Source organism: Kogia breviceps, chromosome 13 (assembly GCF_026419965.1).
Source record: "Kogia breviceps isolate mKogBre1 chromosome 13, mKogBre1 haplotype 1, whole genome shotgun sequence".
In the NCBI taxonomy this organism is placed as follows: Eukaryota; Metazoa; Chordata; class Mammalia; order Artiodactyla; family Physeteridae; genus Kogia; species Kogia breviceps.
This window is the reverse complement of record NC_081322.1, coordinates 34,935,547-34,952,839: the sequence shown is the minus strand read 5'-3', so window position 1 is coordinate 34,952,839 and position 17,293 is coordinate 34,935,547. Positions and strand designations below refer to the sequence as shown.

Sequence of the window (17,293 nt, the reverse complement as noted above, 5' to 3'; positions counted from 1 at the left end):
ATCTAACTCAACAAATAATAAGCATCATTGGTGTACCTGGCACTGTGTTAGTTACCAAATATACAGAGAAAGTTATATCATGATAAATCATCAGTCCTCTCTACTAAAACAGAGTTTCATCCTGAGCTATTATTTTGATGTCTAGGAGTTAAATATACAAAATTGTTAATCTTATCTTGATAGATACTGGTAGTCAACTCAATAACTCTCTGTTATTACCTAAAAGAGCCCTAGAACTGTCCATCCTATTGGTGATATGTACTCTAGTAGATGCCTGGAGTAGCACCTGGCCGACACTGGGCCTCAGGGCAAGTTACTTAACACTTTTGTGCTTAAGGTCCATCATCTAGTTAATGAGGGGATTATTCCAGATGAACATTCCATGAACAATATTTTACATTGGGTCTCTCTCTCCACTACTAGAAGAGTGAGTAGTTTCCTTAGCACCAAACAAGCTCATTCTTGCACTGATTCGTAAGGAACAAAAGGCATGGGTTCAATAATATTAAGCAATATCAGTATATTGAATACTGCTCAGTATATTTTAATTTTAGGAAATGGTTGTGAGTGAAAACTTGAATTGTATTTCATGAGTAAATGTATAGATGAGCCCATAAAAGATGACATACCATGTCTCATTTTATATTTTTCCCTGAAATGTGTTCATTTCCTTTATTAATTTGATATGTTACTATTTAGATTTCATTATAGGCAACTGATAATTGTTCAAGTTTTACCTAGGATGATGCTTTCAACTAGAACAATCTTTTATAAATTTATCATATAAAGCAAAATGAAAATACGTTGAAGGATGAAATTTGTTAAGAAAAGTTTTAAAATTCATTCCATAGTTTCTTTTAGCATATTTTAATTATTTTCCCACTTTTTGCTTAATCCTCTCATTGAAGTAGTGCAGAAAACTGTAGCTGTCAGATAAGTAAGCTTTAACGAGTGTTGCCATATTTTTTAACAAAACAAAAATTGAAGGCTTTTTTTTTTCCTGAATAAACTTGCAATCTTTGGAGAGATTTTATCTCATTTTTGCATGTTAAGTTTACGTCTTCAAAGAATTCTGCCAGTAAAGAATTACGTTGTGCACTTTTACACATTTCACAGATTCATAAGGATTTAAATAAATTGTTAACCTATGGCTCTCATGTTCTGCCTTTTACTCTCAAAATAGATAAATCAATCCATGTTATTGCTCCTTGGTAATCAGTTCTTTAAAATTGTCCCTTATATTCATTAGACAACATACATTTTAAGGTATATGTGAAACTTTTCCCAAAATGTAAGAAAGGATGCTCAACTTTTACACTGAAAGAAAAAGTTAATTGAAACATTGTACATATTGTCATGGATATGTAATCTAATGGATTAAAGGATACCAAATTTTATTGCTTTGAATTTGCAAGCTACTTTTCAGATTTTTTAAAACAAGATAGAAGAAATATATTTGATCTTTCTTTTCTTTTAATATTTGAACCCATATTTTGAGTAAAATTGCTGTATCACTCAATGATCATTAGTGGGCAGATTTCTCTTTTTTACTTATTTCAAATATATATATGCATGTTACTATGGAAATATACACACTATTACATTTTATCATAAATCAAATGCATATTACATTTATTATATTTTTGTTTCAGAAATTATTTCATAAAAAATAAAGCTTTAGCAACAGAAATATTTTAGTAATAGCATTTTGTAACAAAATAATAGAGTACTAATACTTTCAATATTTCCCCTCTTCCAGGCAGGAGAAGAGGATTCTTGTAAGGGAATCACTAGTTGATCGCCTTGGGAACACTTCTTTTTTTTTAAGTTGAGATGTAATTGACATATAATATTGTATTAGTTTTAGGTGTACGAGATAATTATTTGATAAATGTATGTATTGCAAAACGATTACCACAATAAGTTTAGTTAACATCCATCACTACAATCAGTTATAATTTTTATTCTTGTGATGAGAACTTTTAAGACATACTCTCTTAGCATCTTTGAAATATACAATATAGTATTGTTAACTATAGTCAGGAGGCTGTGTATTACATCCCCAGGACTTATTTATCTTATAACTGGAAGTTTATACTTTTTGACCACATTCATCCATTTCACCCAATTTGCCCAATATCTTAACTTCAAAATCCAGTTTCTTTGTCTAACCTGCTACACAAAAAGAGTTCTACACAAACTTGTAAATTTAAAGACTAGGTTACTGAAACCCCTCCCAATTCATTATCAGAATTCATGCAAATGAGCAATCATCAGGCTTTTAAAAAAAATTTAGAAATAAAGTTATTGTATATTGTGGCCATTGTTGGATCCAGGTTTTTATGACCCAAATCTTACACAATTTGCAGTCCCGCTTTAAGGAAAATAATTCACATCAGGCACAGGGCATCTTAGAAGGTAGCCCATGCAAGTGAGAGTCTCCAAAACTTAAACTTCATTAGATTCTTGAAAACTTTATGAAAAAATGAAGGTAGATTAGAAGGGATTTGCTACATAAGGGTAGATGCAGTGAAAAAGAGGAAAATAAGTGCCAGAACCCTGTGATTGAAGGCAATATGGTATGTTCAAGGAGCTGAAAACAAAACAAAACTGTGTGGCTATAATAGGGGATGTTTGGGAGAATGTGGGCATTAAATTTGATAAGTTTTACAAATGTGCTCTGTAAGCTAGCAAAGGGTATACAGATATTGAAAATAATTTTATATTTAGCATTGCCTAGACATTGAACAAGGGAAAGCATGATTAGGGAAGACGCCAGTGGGGTAGAGATGGTCAGGAAACCTAGGGCTCCACAGCCCGTTTTAAGGTGTTCTTTCTTCACATTACAGCAGATACAACTTTCAGAAAGTTTCAAATTGGGTAGGTAGGGGTGAGGACAGAGCAAATGAGTACAAGCAGATTTGATTTCATCAAGACTAAAGTGGCTATCTAGAGAAGGATTTAGAGAAGAGTAAGAGAAGCTGTTGCTTCCAAAACACGCAGAAATAGCGGTGGTTTAGACTGGGTGGCTACTGGGTGGTAAATATGGGGGAAGTGGACTGATTTGAGAGATATTTAGAAAGGAATATCTATAGGGGAATACAAGAGGTCAATGTCTATGATGACTTGGATTTTCAATTTATGTAACTAGACAAGTGGCAGAATATGAAAGAAATGCAGATAGAAGGAAAATTCAGTCTTGCTTCGTTAGTAATAGGTAGTTTTCAGTGATTCCAAGAGGTAAGACAAAATACATCCAATCAGTAGCCTCTAGCTATTTAAATAAAATGAAAAATATCAGTCTCACCACGTTTCAAGTGCTCAATAGCCACATGTAGCTAGTGACTACTGTTTTGGTCTGTAGAGATATAAAACAATCCCATGATAGTGGAACATTCTGTGGAGCTGGACTGATCTAGATTAAACTTAAGTTTGTGATATGTCTATAGAGAGATGTACATAAAAATATTAGACAAAGAGTCACAGGCTAGGCTGAGGCTTGCAGAATGTCATCATTCAATAGCAGTAAAATAGTTATGAAGGCCAGGAAAAGTTTGCATCATAAATCCAAGAAGAGAAAACTTCAAAATATAGGGGGTTGTGGACAGGTTTGAGTGCTTCTGAGAAACTCAGTAAGATGAGGCAGTCAAAATATCCACCAGGTTTAGTGAGACTTCCCATTTCCGGAAGCATGTTTTGGTATAAGCTAGAAAGGAGTGGCTTAAAGAAGTAATGGGAGATTGGAGAATGAACATAACATTATGGATTCCTGGTTTTGAAAGGAAGGAGAGAGACTGCAGTAGCTTCAGGACCATGAAAGCTCAAGTGGGAGATCTATCTATCTATCTATCTATCTATCTATCTATCTATCTATCTATCTATCTATTTTACTTTTAAAACTTTTAGAGGGCTTCCCTTGTGGCGCAGTGGTTGAGAGTCCGCCTGCCGATGCAGGGGACACGGCTTCGTGCCCCGGTCCGGGAAGTTCCCACATGTCACGGAGCGGCTGGGCCCGTGAGCCATGGCCGCTGAGCCTGTGCGTCCGGAGCCTGTGCTCCGCAACGGGAGAGGCCACAACAGTGAGAGGCAAAAAAAAAAAAAAAAAAAAAAAAAATTTAGAGCAAAATGAATTTAACTTGAAGAAGAGTTATCCTGTTGAAAGGGAAGGGAGATAAATATACAAGAGGGAGAAGAAGAGAAGAGATTTAAGACAGAGCAAAAAAATGGAAAGATTATCCTGAGATAGATACATACAATTTACCAGAGTTCCTGTGATTTTAACGCCATTTGAGTCATCTTCAAATACATTTTTTAAAATGAACCATTCCGAACATCTGGTTTATAAACACTCCCCAAATATATTTTATTTACAGGTGTTTCTGTTTCCATGGCTGTCTGTTGTTTACATTTGTTCTTCCATAACAACTTCAGTGAAATGAGGCAATGAAGTTCAGTTAATCCCTGCAAGACTCCTCTGTATTTCTCCCACACGGCAGCTACTTACCAAATGTTCACTCTTTTCCCTCTCTGAGGGAATGGAGCATTGTTAACGAGTTAGATTGTGTAACTACATGGTCAGATTTATGTTTTAGGCAATTTCTTCCTCAGTTAAGTGGAGAAAGTTTCTAAGCCAAAGAAAGACTGGAGTTAGGGAGGATAGTAGAAGCGACTGCAGTAAACCAGAAGAGAAATGGTAACAGCCAGTGTCATCTGGGATGAGAATAAGGAGTGTCAAGACAATGAACAAAAAACAGACTGGGATATAGAATTACTCAGAACAGAAAGAATTTCAGTAGCTTCCTAACGGTGTTGTCTTTTTAATATCTTGGTCTAAGATTTAATATTAGTAACAGGATTACAGTATGTATTAGTTCTGTCTAGTGTTTGTATACATAGATGTATTATAGATACATAGCATATATCTACATATTGAATAAATATGGATTATTTATCTGCCTATCTATATCTGTATGTTAAAGTTAAAATTGAATCAAAATTCACCAAATTCTCATTTTTTGAGGGTTCAGTCTTTTTAATTTATTTGCCTTTATAGTGTTTCAGTTTTTTCAGATATATTCAAAGATTGATACATGAACCAGGTAGACAGATTTCAACGAATAAGTAGAAAGCATTTTAGAAACTTACAGTGGTTAGCCCAGCTAAGTAGTGGTTTTTATAGATGAAGCATTATGTTTGGGTTTGTTATATTTTAGAACACATTAAGATACAAATTTTAGACAATAGTAGAAAACCAAGAATATTTTAAAATGATGAGAATTTAATCATCTAAAATGTATACAGAGGTCTCAGCATATTGTGTTTTCCTAAAGTAGAAACCTATGTCTTCCCTGGATTTCCTTGCTCCTCTAAGGCTTGGTAGGACTTAAGTTATTTCTTTTATACTGTATGCTCCAGTAATCATAAAGCTTAGTCGTGATTCTTTGTCCAGCTTTGGATTGACACATACGAGTGTATGCAAATGAATGCATTTTATTAGTAATCAAAATTAGCTCAAAATACCACAAATGGAACCAATCACTTTCACAACAAAATATGTTCTTTCTATCCATTTCTTATCTTGGCTGGTGTGCTCAGAATGTAACCAGTCACCAAGTCCAGAAACTTGAGTAAAATCCTAAATTCCACATTCATCTTTACTCCACTATTTTAGTCAGAGGTTCTGATTCACTTATAATTTCTGTTTTATGATAATCTTGGTCTACTCCACTTCACTTGGCAATATTCCCTTTAATAACAAAGAAAGAGAAATTGTAAGCTTAGTTCAAAGTTTATGTAAAATGTATTTTCACTATTTTAGCTATCTCTGTTTTCAGTCTCACATGTTGTAAAAGCACCCACAGCCTCCAGCATGCTTTGAATATCCTGTGTCCAGAAATGGAGTCAATCCTGTGCACTCTCATCTCCTCCATTGCATTAATAGACTAGTTGTAATGCTTTGGGAATTATTTGGGGAAATAACTCCCAGGGTGGTTCTGAACTGAAAATGTCTCCCAATTGCATGAACTCTGTCAGATAATCCCCCCAGGTACAACTTGTGACATTTTGTTCAATAATCACTTCATGCCCACTGCATTTAGTCTTCATTCTTTTTTTTTTTCTTCAAGTTTTAGCCCAGAAATTCCAAAAAATATATTTGTACTGGTCAAGAATAGAGTTACAAGTGGGGAAAAAACCCTCAACTACAGTATGAGGATCGTTGATTAGCATACTTCAAAAGAACATATAGGAGACTGACCCAATGTCACCACTGGAACCAAGGTTTCTCTACTCTGTTTCTACTTCCCTTTTGTCTTTACTTCCCTTTCATATCACTTAATTCTCCAAGCATGATAAAGATACACTGAATGGTTGTGGAAACACTTTCCTAGAACCCTAGGTTTATAGTCTAATAGCATTAGAAAAAGATTGTTTTCTATCATCCATGCTTAGAAATATGCTGGGGAAGAGCTTTGATCACCTGACTTAGTCCTATGCCCACAATCATAGGCTAAGTAACATGGCTATGTGTGTAAGTTTTGTAACCAGAAGAATGAATAGAAAGGCAGACACAGTTTTCAGCAACTGTGCTAGTTATAATAAATATATTTTATTTCAAAAATATGTTCAGCATATTTTATAATTTTTGATTTTGAATATTACCTTTAGTCAACACGTATTTATAAAATGTGTTGTATGTGATTCTTCCATTTATTTACTGCAACAGAAAGGATAAATAATCCCTTTCTTCTGCTTCTTGGTACATTTAGTTCTACTGCGTAAGGAAACAGCAGAAAAAAGATATTACCTTATTTATCCTTGCTCTTCCTGTAGTGACTAGTGATAAAGCTCAGCATGAATGAATATGTAGTGACTGATGCTAAGGTCATCATGGAATAGTATTTAAAGATGTGTGCTGAGAAGTCTAGCAGGCCTGATTTTATTTTTTATATTTTTCCTGATACCAGTTTGTATTGCAAACTTTCCCCAACAATGCATCAAACATCAATCCAGCCCCGATGTCAGTCATGGGTGCAAATATAGCTGGAGGGTTGTTTTCCTCTTAAAGGGCAGGAGTCCTTTGAAATAGTTAGCGTAACTGTGGCTGACACATAAATAATCTGACACATTAATAACAGTACTTCTAGCTTCACATACTAACCTGGACTTCTGCTCAAGATTAGCCCAATAAAGGAAGTCATCAAATAAGCCTAACAATTCTATTTTGAACCATATCTAGTTTGATACCTGTCATCCTCCTCCTTTAGCATTTGAAGACAGCAGGCTGAGTTGGCAGATACTGTTTATGGACGCTTGAGGTAATTTTTCTCAGTTCAGTCTGTTTCATTGAATTCTGGATAATAGAAATAAAATTTGCAAGGAGAGCAGGGGTACCGAGAAGGTCTGCACTGGATGTTCCCCATGAGGCCAACAGAGAAGCTGCTGTCTGAATAGTTTCCAACTGAGTCACAGTTGTCTCTTGATGAGACAAGTTCGCCTTCTGTTCTGGTTTCCTTGACGTGACAATGTCCTCTAGACTCCTATGATGGGATTAGCTATGTTTACTGCTGTGCTCCCTGAAGGCTTGGGTGGATAGCAGACCACACATGTTGAGGAAACAACTCTGGTGACCATGGGCTTTGGTGATGGAGAAATAGTTGGTTGTGGGGCAGTCTGAGGGATGCTTTTGCTGGACGCACCCCTGGGCTGTCACTGGGATTTGCTTGTTGCAAGGAAACTTTGGGAACCTGTACGCTGGTCACGGATGCTGCTGTCACAGCTGGGGCAGGACTGCTTCTACCCTGAGCGCTGCCAGTCACTGGGCCAGTCTTCACAGAGCCAGGAAGTGAAGACACAGATGTGCTGTCTTCACTGTCTACAGATAAGTCGAGGCTGCCAACATCCAAAGCTGTTAATCTGACACCTTCCATCGAGTGTGTTTTCTTTTTCTGAAGCACGTGATTAGGTAGTAGTTGATGAAGTTCCTTTCTTCTCAAATGCATTGCGGCAATTTTCATATCCATCTCAAACATCTTACTATATATCACTTGCCTATAAACTGTATCTGTGAAAGACTGGATATCATAGGTGAGATCAATACTGAGAACTTCAGAGTTTTCTGGGTTTTTTAACACTAAATCAATCCACCCACATTGTATGAAATTCTTTTCCTTGGGTGCTGGAAACGACTGAGGATTCACATGTGCCAGTGTAATAAATTCATTCTTCTCCAAGCTTCCAACCAGGATTCGGATTTTTGATTCCACCAAGCCTGCCCATTTTAGATGTTGTTTTTCTGTTGGTGCACTTGCTAGAAGTGCCATATAACGCTTGTACTTTTGAAAGAAGATGGGAGCTTCAAAAAGTTTGTACCACTCTGCTTTACTCAGCAAAATCTCATATGTGATAGAAAGCCCTTGCTCACACTCCTCAATCATGACCATCCAGGCACGTGGTAAGTGGAGTTCTTCTGTGAGTACACTGGTGTAATTATAGGCATGAGATGGTACCTATCGCTGGGATTTACTCTCAGGTCCCAGACAGGCAAATTAAGATTTCGTTTTTCGGGCTCTTTCAGTAGCACTGGATTTGGCCATTCCCATTCAGAAAACACCAAGAAAAATTTACGTACAAGAGTTGATGCTATTGCATTTGGATAAAGCTGGCAAGTTCTTACTCCTAGCATCGCCCAGGAAACACCTCCTAGGAAACCTTATATATTGTAATAGATACTGTGGCATTTGGCCCAAAACTTGATGGCCTTATTTGACCTTATTCACTTGATATTATATTCACAGTTGTTTTTGCTCATTTTCCAAAATACTTTTCTAAACTCACAACCCAGCATTCTAGCTTCCCTCCAAGGCTACACAAGCTTTCTCTTCTGTCCAAAATATCCTTTACCTTTGCTCAGTAAACGCCTATTCCTTAGAATCCAAGTCAGGTGTCACTTTCCCTTTATACTTTCCCTTATTTCCCTGACAGAAATAGATGGAGGTAATTGCTGTAATTTGTAACAGTTTTGTAGTTTCTATGTATTTCTAGAGAAGAATATAAAAATTATAATTTTAATTATTTGTTTCCATGATTTGCCTCCTGGAGCAAAATATGTTTTTCAAGGACAAGCAGCATTCTTCTTTTTATCCCTATTTCTTAGCAACATGTCCAAACTAGAATAGACATTTGATAAATTTGTGGGAATGGAAATCGGCATGAAAACACCACTCAAAATCCACTGTGACAGAAATAACCAAAATATTTAGATAATAAAGTTCAAAGCTACATTTCGAATGAAAATAATGCCACCATCTGGCTCATCTCAAAGAAAAGAGGAAAGCAATCTCTCAGAGTACTGATTACGAAGTCAAAATGCATTTGGTAACTGTTTGAGAGAAATAAAAACTTTACCAGTAACATTTCCTTAAATTGTCGCTCATTATTTTAAAATGGCATTGGAAAACTTGAGCTTGAAAAACTGTCTGGTTAAATTTTCATGGTAGTTGACAAACCATCTGAGTATACTGAATAAATGGCCTCACTTGGTCACAATACCTGACCCATTGTTTTAAACCAGTATCTGTAATTCCTGTCACTTGTATCATTTATTTAGTTATGTATTTGCATCTTCTTCAGAAGTAGGTAGCTTAATAACAATGATTGATTTAAAAATATGATTTTTATCCTCTAATTTATCCAGGAAAACATCTCCCTGAAATTTGTAGCTTGCAATTATTTAAGTGAGTGTCATATCTTGTACGCTATACCACGTATTTTATTTTTCATACAAAGTTATCTTCCTTCTACACCACACTGCATATTTTTAGATCATTGATAACAATTTACAAATATATTAGACATTTAGATTTCTCATTTTGGAATGTAGGTATGAGAGCCAAGCAAATAGAATAAATGGAAGTTGTCCTTTTTCAAGTGGCAATAATTATATAAATAGATATTCAGCGAAAGTACACCAGGTGGGAGGAAAGCCCAGAGAAGTTGCAGAACCAATAAAGGGAAGGCAACTGCTCAGTATTCCTGAGGGGCACTTGAATGCAGGGAATATGTGCACTGAGTGTGCTAAGAGTGCACATTTTCAACAACAGAGATACTGCATTTAGACTGAAATTAAAATAAGCACAAGAGGGACTTCCCTGGTGGTCCAGTGGTAAAGAATCCACCTTCCAATGCAGGGCACGTAGGTTTGACCCCTGGTTGGGGAACTAAGATCCTACATGCCATGGGGCAACTAAGCCCGTGCACCACAACTACTGGCCCCAGGCACCTCAACTAGAGCCCACATGCCCTGAAGCCTGTGCGCCACAACTAGAGAGAGAAAAAAAAACCCGCATACCACAATGAGAGAGAATCCCGCGCACAGCAACTAAAGATGTTGCATGCCTCAATGAAGATCCCACATGCCATAACTAAGACCCAACGCAGCCAAAAATAAATAAAATAAAATAAGCACAAGAAAACAAACAAGAGCAAAGCTTCCTAGAGAAAACTCACCTCTGTCTGATTAATTTTGCAATGAGCATATAAATTCACAATGAATTTTTAAACCAAATATCTCATGGTACATTTTAGTTAAACTGAAAACAAACAAACCAATTGATTTTATTACCTAAATCATAGACATCTCTATGCTTCCAAAATGTTATCTTAGTTGGAAACTCTCTAAAGAGATCTGAAGACAGCATAAAGCTATAAAAACTGTCAAAAAAGTTTTATGGATTTTCTTGAAAACAGTATCTTCTCCACTTTAGCCAGAAATGGACAGGGAAGCAAGTCTCATTCTATGTACACTTCATCATTAGGAAATAAATTTCATGCCAATCCCACAAAACACTTGCTAAGCATGAGTTAACATGAAGGATCAGATTGTCAAATCAGACTCACACAAATGAGAGATCTTATTCTGTTTTAGCCTTTATTAATAATTTCGAGCAAATAGGCTTTTAAGAGTCACAAGTGATCAAGGGTGAGGTATAGGGATTTTTAGTGTGCCTTCCTACCTACAACAGATACACCCTCTTGCCCAAGTAAAAGTTGAAGTCTCAAGTTAGGAAAGTGTGCTATCTCCTCACAGTCAGGACCAGATTCAGTTACAAAATACCTCCATTTTCTATTCAGATAGTTATACAGCTTATGTGACATTTTCCAGAGAGCCATGCTTAATTCACCCATAGATTCCAAGTGTGTTTGTCTTAAGTAATCTTAGATCATGGAAATCTGACATTCAGTATATTTATAGAATATAAATCTATATTTATATATATAGCATATCTTTTGTGCTATAGAAAGACTCTTTTGCCTTAATTTGTTTGCCAAAAGGTCAGTTATTACTATGTTCATAAGGAGATTAGACCAGGATCACCTACCTGCCTTGAATTTGCCCCCCTCTGCCTCAGGAATAAGAGCAAAATTGATTGCAAGCAGCTCCTCGACTCTTTGCTTCTTAGTGTGCATTGAACTAATTTAGTTCTAATTAACAGCAAATCATTAACTTTCCCTGGTCACCCACTTGACTTGGACATTGGATAAGCCCATATAAGGGACTTATTAGTAGGAATTTCAGGTACCAACAAGCAGCAGTGAATCACTGGGTATATTGGTGGTAAACTTCCAACATTAAGGAACCAATTGCAGATACGGTAAGATACAAAATATCCTTCCCTTCACTGTGAACTCCTCAAGAATCTGGTATTTAGGAGGAGTATGGTAAATATTTGTCAAATTAGATTTTTTAATGCAGAAACATCTCTGATTTTTGAAACAGAAAACTTCAATTTAGAGATTCAATTTAGCTTTCCTATATTCGAATTTAAACCTCTAAAAAGTTTTTAATCACATCATTTCAGAATACACAAGCTAAATTTGACAAGTTTCAGCACTATCAAACTTTGCTTTTTAGCTCTAATGAAAAATATATAAATCCTTCTTGAGTAGCAGATAAAAATAAATAAAGCTGGCAGAAAAAATAATGTTGTTCCAAGCTTTCAAAACCATGTTACATAAATAAATAATAGTAGTAAAATGTATACTCTGTAATAAAAAATAAATACACCTAACAGGACTGCTTAATTGACTCCTACTGTCTTTTATTAAATAGCAAAATGTTAGCCACAATCAGTCAACTTGAAACCAGTAGGTTTAATTTATTAAAAAATAAATTTTACTATCATCATATTTGTTAACTTTTTAAACAAATCTGTATAAATTTCCTAAATAATTCACTTTTTTATTCACAATTTGTCTGCTGCTTTGTAGAAACAAAAACACCAAAAAGGTTGATCAACCCAAATGTCACTAAAAATGAATTTTAAAAAATTACCTTCTCAAACTAACCATTGAAAGTCAGAGCACCAATAAGTTAAAATGGGTAATGTGAGTTACTAGAATCAGATATTTCAAATTAAATTTGAGGTAAATTAATAGAAAATATTCCCACTAGCGTATGAATTTTACATAAGTATAAATGAAAATAAGTAATTTTATGCATAATGATTAATATCGATCTATTTTACTCTTGTGTTTATTAAATGTGTTAAAATATCTATATTCTCACTGCAGTGGAACTCCTCACATTATGTGATAATTGAAGAATGAGTAAACGTTTTTAGAAAGAATTTATCATGCAAATTTGGGGGAGGAAAATGTCCTAAATAAAAAAATTTTTTTCACCATTATTTTGTATTTGTTCACTTTTTTGCTTTGGGGTGATTTCCTGGGAAACCCAGATGAGAAACAGTAGACAACAAGCTCCTTATAGTCACTAATTTTGGTGTCAATGTGAAAATTTGCATTTTCCTTAATTGAGCTAATGTATTATGAAAACTTGTGAATATTCAGAGTTGATTTTGTCTTCACCAATTTAGGAGTAACGATTAGAATGTCAAGATTGCAGAATTTATCTACAACAAAAAATTGTGATCTTCTTTATCTTAATATTGACTATTTGTTATTTTTATTTGTATTTAGATATGTTGTAGATATGCTACTCTCAAATAATAGACCATTTTACTGCCCTTTTAATAATATTTATAGTGTACTTTTATAATAAATGTATTTATATTTTATAATATGTAAAATATATTTATTTATTATGTTTATAATCTAATTATATATTATACATGATCATATATGATATATAAAATAATATAGTTATAATAAATATTTTATATAAAATTATATTTATTATATCTAGCATAAAGTAATATTTAGAGGGCATTTTTATCTGTATAATAGTATTTATTTGTTTAGTAGTTTTATTTATATAACTATTTACCTATATGTGAAATGCTTCTATATAGTAACTTTTAAATATTGTGTATGAGTTGAGAGAGAGAATTCTTTATGTATTCAGCCATAATAAAACACAGCGCTTACCTTTTAAAAATTAGCAGAAGACTGTAAAATTTTCTTTAATATTTTCATACTATGTTCAGAATGATTATACAGACTACTGTGAAGATGAACACGTTGACTTATGTTGTAGATATGTACTCTACTTTTTCAAACTGTGTTTTGATATCAGAAGACCACAGAGATATAATATTTAACTTTAAGTTGACTTTGAGAAATTTTTCAGTCTATTGTTTAATATCACAGGACATTTTTGTGATGGAATGGCCTGATGATCCATGTATCCAATTACATTATAATTTGCATTTGGGAAATTCAAGTAGGCTTCTTTTATTTATAATTTGCTTAGCTTTGAAAATACATTATTAAAGGTTATATTATTATTAATAAAAATAAATATGTTATTAAAGGTTTTAGAGGAGAATTATCTAAAAGAGAACAAAAACTGCATTCGTAATGTAAGATGTCTGTGCTGAAAAAAGCAACATATGTTTGGATAGAAACCACAATACCTGATAAGTTGCTTAAGTATAGTTCTAACATATATTTAAGTATACAAATGTGCCAAGAACAATGGTTCTTTTATTTTTGAGGATGTATTCCTCTGAAATGCCAATTTTTTTGAAGTTTTAATAAATCACTTGAAAATGAAGTGATGAGGCATACATATATTAAACATGGCCATAATGAACACTTATAATATTTATAAAGATATTTTGAAACTCCTTTTTGTTTACTCACCACTGTTTGGAAACCATTGATATAAAGGACACCATTAGGGTTGACATACAAGCAAGTGTAATACAGGACCACGTACCTAATCTATTTTAGATATCCTCATGATTTAAAAAGTAATAATAATTCTGGAAATTTAATAGCTAGAAGTTTGTTTCTTAAATCTAATCTTTTATACCAGACTAAAAGGAAACATACCTTAGTCAAATCACACTTGAAGTTTTCTGTGGAAGAAACTAGAAAGATAGAAAATTAAGATACACATGTTTTCTGGGTGGGGCTTAATAATTGTAGTTAGGTTTTGGCTTTTATGGAAATATTAACTTGTAAAGTTGATAACAGAATATTGTTTCACCACGAACAAATTGTCACTCCAACAGGCTGAAAGTTTATGTTATTTCCTTACAGTTATTCCTTTCTTCCCCATCATTAGTTACCTCCATTAACTGAGAATATAATCCTACCCCATTGCTGTTGGGTGTATCCACACGATTTGCTTTAGCCAATGGAATGTGGGGAGAAGAGACAAAGTGCTAGTACCAAGATGAACATTTAATAGGCATCACCTTTTTCCACTTGCCCCTGTAGTGGTTCTGCCATCTGCTCTGAGGATGCTTGTGCTGGGAAGTCATTGGTCTAAGGAGAACAAAGACACTTGGTGGACACCTGAACCTAATCACCACCCCTGCTGCTCACCAATTCATGGGTAAGAAAACATTAATTTTTTTCATCATCAGCCAATGACACTTCGGTGTTGTTATTCTAATATGTTGTTATTCTAATGTTGTTGAATTCTAATCAATTTTTCCTACAACTCAATTAACCAGTCATAGTAATATATTATTCTATCTATATTTGAATATAGATATGCTAGAAAACTTAGTGTGTTGATATTTTTTTCTGTAAGGAAAATCTGAGTCATGGTCTATGCATTCCTCTGCTGCTTTTGCCTTCATACACCGAGAATTTACACATCTATGTTTGCAGTGTCATGTTGATCCCTTTCAAAGATTTACCAACCTATGCATACTTTTTCCTACCCTTCCATCTGGAAGACATTTCTTTTTTGTTTGCTATTAACTCTAACCTATACAGGGCTCTTCACAGTATGGTTCTAACCTATAATTCCATGCGAATCTTTGTTCTCTCCAGTACACGTAATGCAGGTCAGTGAAGAATACCCTAAGGTGTCCAAAATTTCTGACAGCTGTGCCTTTATTTATATGTTATTTTTCTACCTGGGAATCATTACATGTTCTAGCTTTTGTATTCCCCAATCTTCATTCTTGCCCCAGAACCAAGATGCTGAAGATCTTGAATTGAACTAGTTGTAACAGGTTCTAACTGAAAAAGAAAATGCCAACTCAGAAAATAGTATATATAAAAAGGGAGCAGAAACTATTTTCCTCTTTTATTTCCTTTTGTAAAGAAAAAAATTAAAAAAAGGGAAGATGATTATTTGAAAGATGCCAAAAGTATAAAAATATACTAAAAATTCTGGTTTATATTTTAAAAAGTTACAAAGAAAATGATATCAAAGCAGACATCCTCAAAACTTCACTGATGGTGCAAGAGAAAATAGGTCACTCCTGTGTGCAGCCCAAAGCCAAGAAAGAAAACCATAACCCATTGTTGAGATGTTATTTTAAAGATCAAATACAAGCTATTATATTCTAGAAAATTCTAAAATTTTATTTTAATGTCTGTCATTGTACATTTATTTTTTTTTCTTTATATTAATGGTCATTATTCAGAACTTGGTTTTTTTGTTGTTTTTTTTGTTTTGCTTTTGTTTGTTTGTTTTTTCTTTTGTGGTACGTGGGCCTCTCACTGTTGTGGCCTCTCCCGTTGCGGAGCACAGGCTCCGGACACGCAGGCTCAAGTGGCTATGGCTCATGGGCCCAGCCACTCCGCGGCATGTGGGATCTTCCCGGACGGGGGCACGAACCCGTGTCCCCTGCATCGGCAGGCGGATTTTCAACCACTGCGCCACCGGGGAAGCCCGAACAACTTGGTTTTAATATTCATGTTTAAGATTGAGAATAGAGGGGTTCCCTGGTGGTGCAGTGGTTAAGAATCCACCTGCCGATGCAGGGGACACGGGTTCGAGCCCTGCCAGGAAGATCCCACATGCGATGGAGCAACTAAGCCCATGCGCCACAACTACTGAGCCTGAGCCCTAGAACCCGCAAGCCACAACTACTGAGCCTGCATGCCACAACTACTGAAGCCCATGTGGCTAGAGCCCATGCTCCACAACAAGAGAAGCCACTGCAGTGAGAAGCCTGTGCACTGCAACGAAGAGTAGCCCCTGCTTGCCACAGCTAGAGAGAGCCTGCATGGAGCAACAAGCCCCAACGCAGCCAAAAATAAATAAATAAATTTATTTTTAAAAAAAGATTGAGGGGCTTTCCTGGTGGCGCAGTGGTTGAGAGTCCACCTGCCGATGCAGGGGACACGGGTTCGTGCCCCGGTCCGGGAAGATCCCACCCACATGCTGCAGAGTGGCTGGGCCCATGAGCCATAGCCACTTGAGCCTGCGTGTCCGGAGCCTGTGCTCCGCAACGGGAGAAACCACAACAGTGAGAGGCCCACATACCACAAAAAAAAAAAAAAAAAAAAGACTGAGAATAGAAAAAAATTAGCTAAGGAATATCTGCTTGTTAAGAGTGATATATTTCATGAATTTTGCACATTTGTTGTGGTTATGACAATAAAAGTAGACTAGTACAGTTTTTCACATAATGAAAATTGTATATTTGTTTTATACTGTTCTTTATGCAGATAAGAGAATATATCTGCACAAATGACTTTTTTACTGCTGTTGAAAAAGATATATTTGCCTCATTCTAGAATTTAAATAATACAAATTATATAATCACTACTTATATTGAAACAAATGCTCTTTAAATTTTCCTTTCTTAACCCTTATCTTTATCTATACATATAATTTTTAAGTTTATAAATTAAATATGTATGAGGAAATTGTAACTTTTTTAAAAAAATGCATTTTAATCTTACATTGGACTGTACTGAAGAGAGCAATTTAAAACAAAATTCTAAAACTTTTATTTTTGGTAAACTAAAGAAACATTCTGTGCAAGAGGACTTGAAGTTTATATGATTGAGATTCTATTAAAATAAGCTCAAAGAAAGGTAAAGGTTGACCTCAAGAAGACTTGACAGGATTATATGG

At 35.0% G+C, this 17,293-nt stretch overlaps 1 pseudogene; it reads right to left on the bottom strand.

Annotated features, from left to right (window-relative positions):
- Positions 1-7,261: 7,261 nt before the first annotated feature.
- Positions 7,262-8,761, bottom strand: LOC131767789 (poly(A) polymerase alpha pseudogene; annotated as a pseudogene).
- Positions 8,762-17,293: the final 8,532 nt, after the last annotated feature.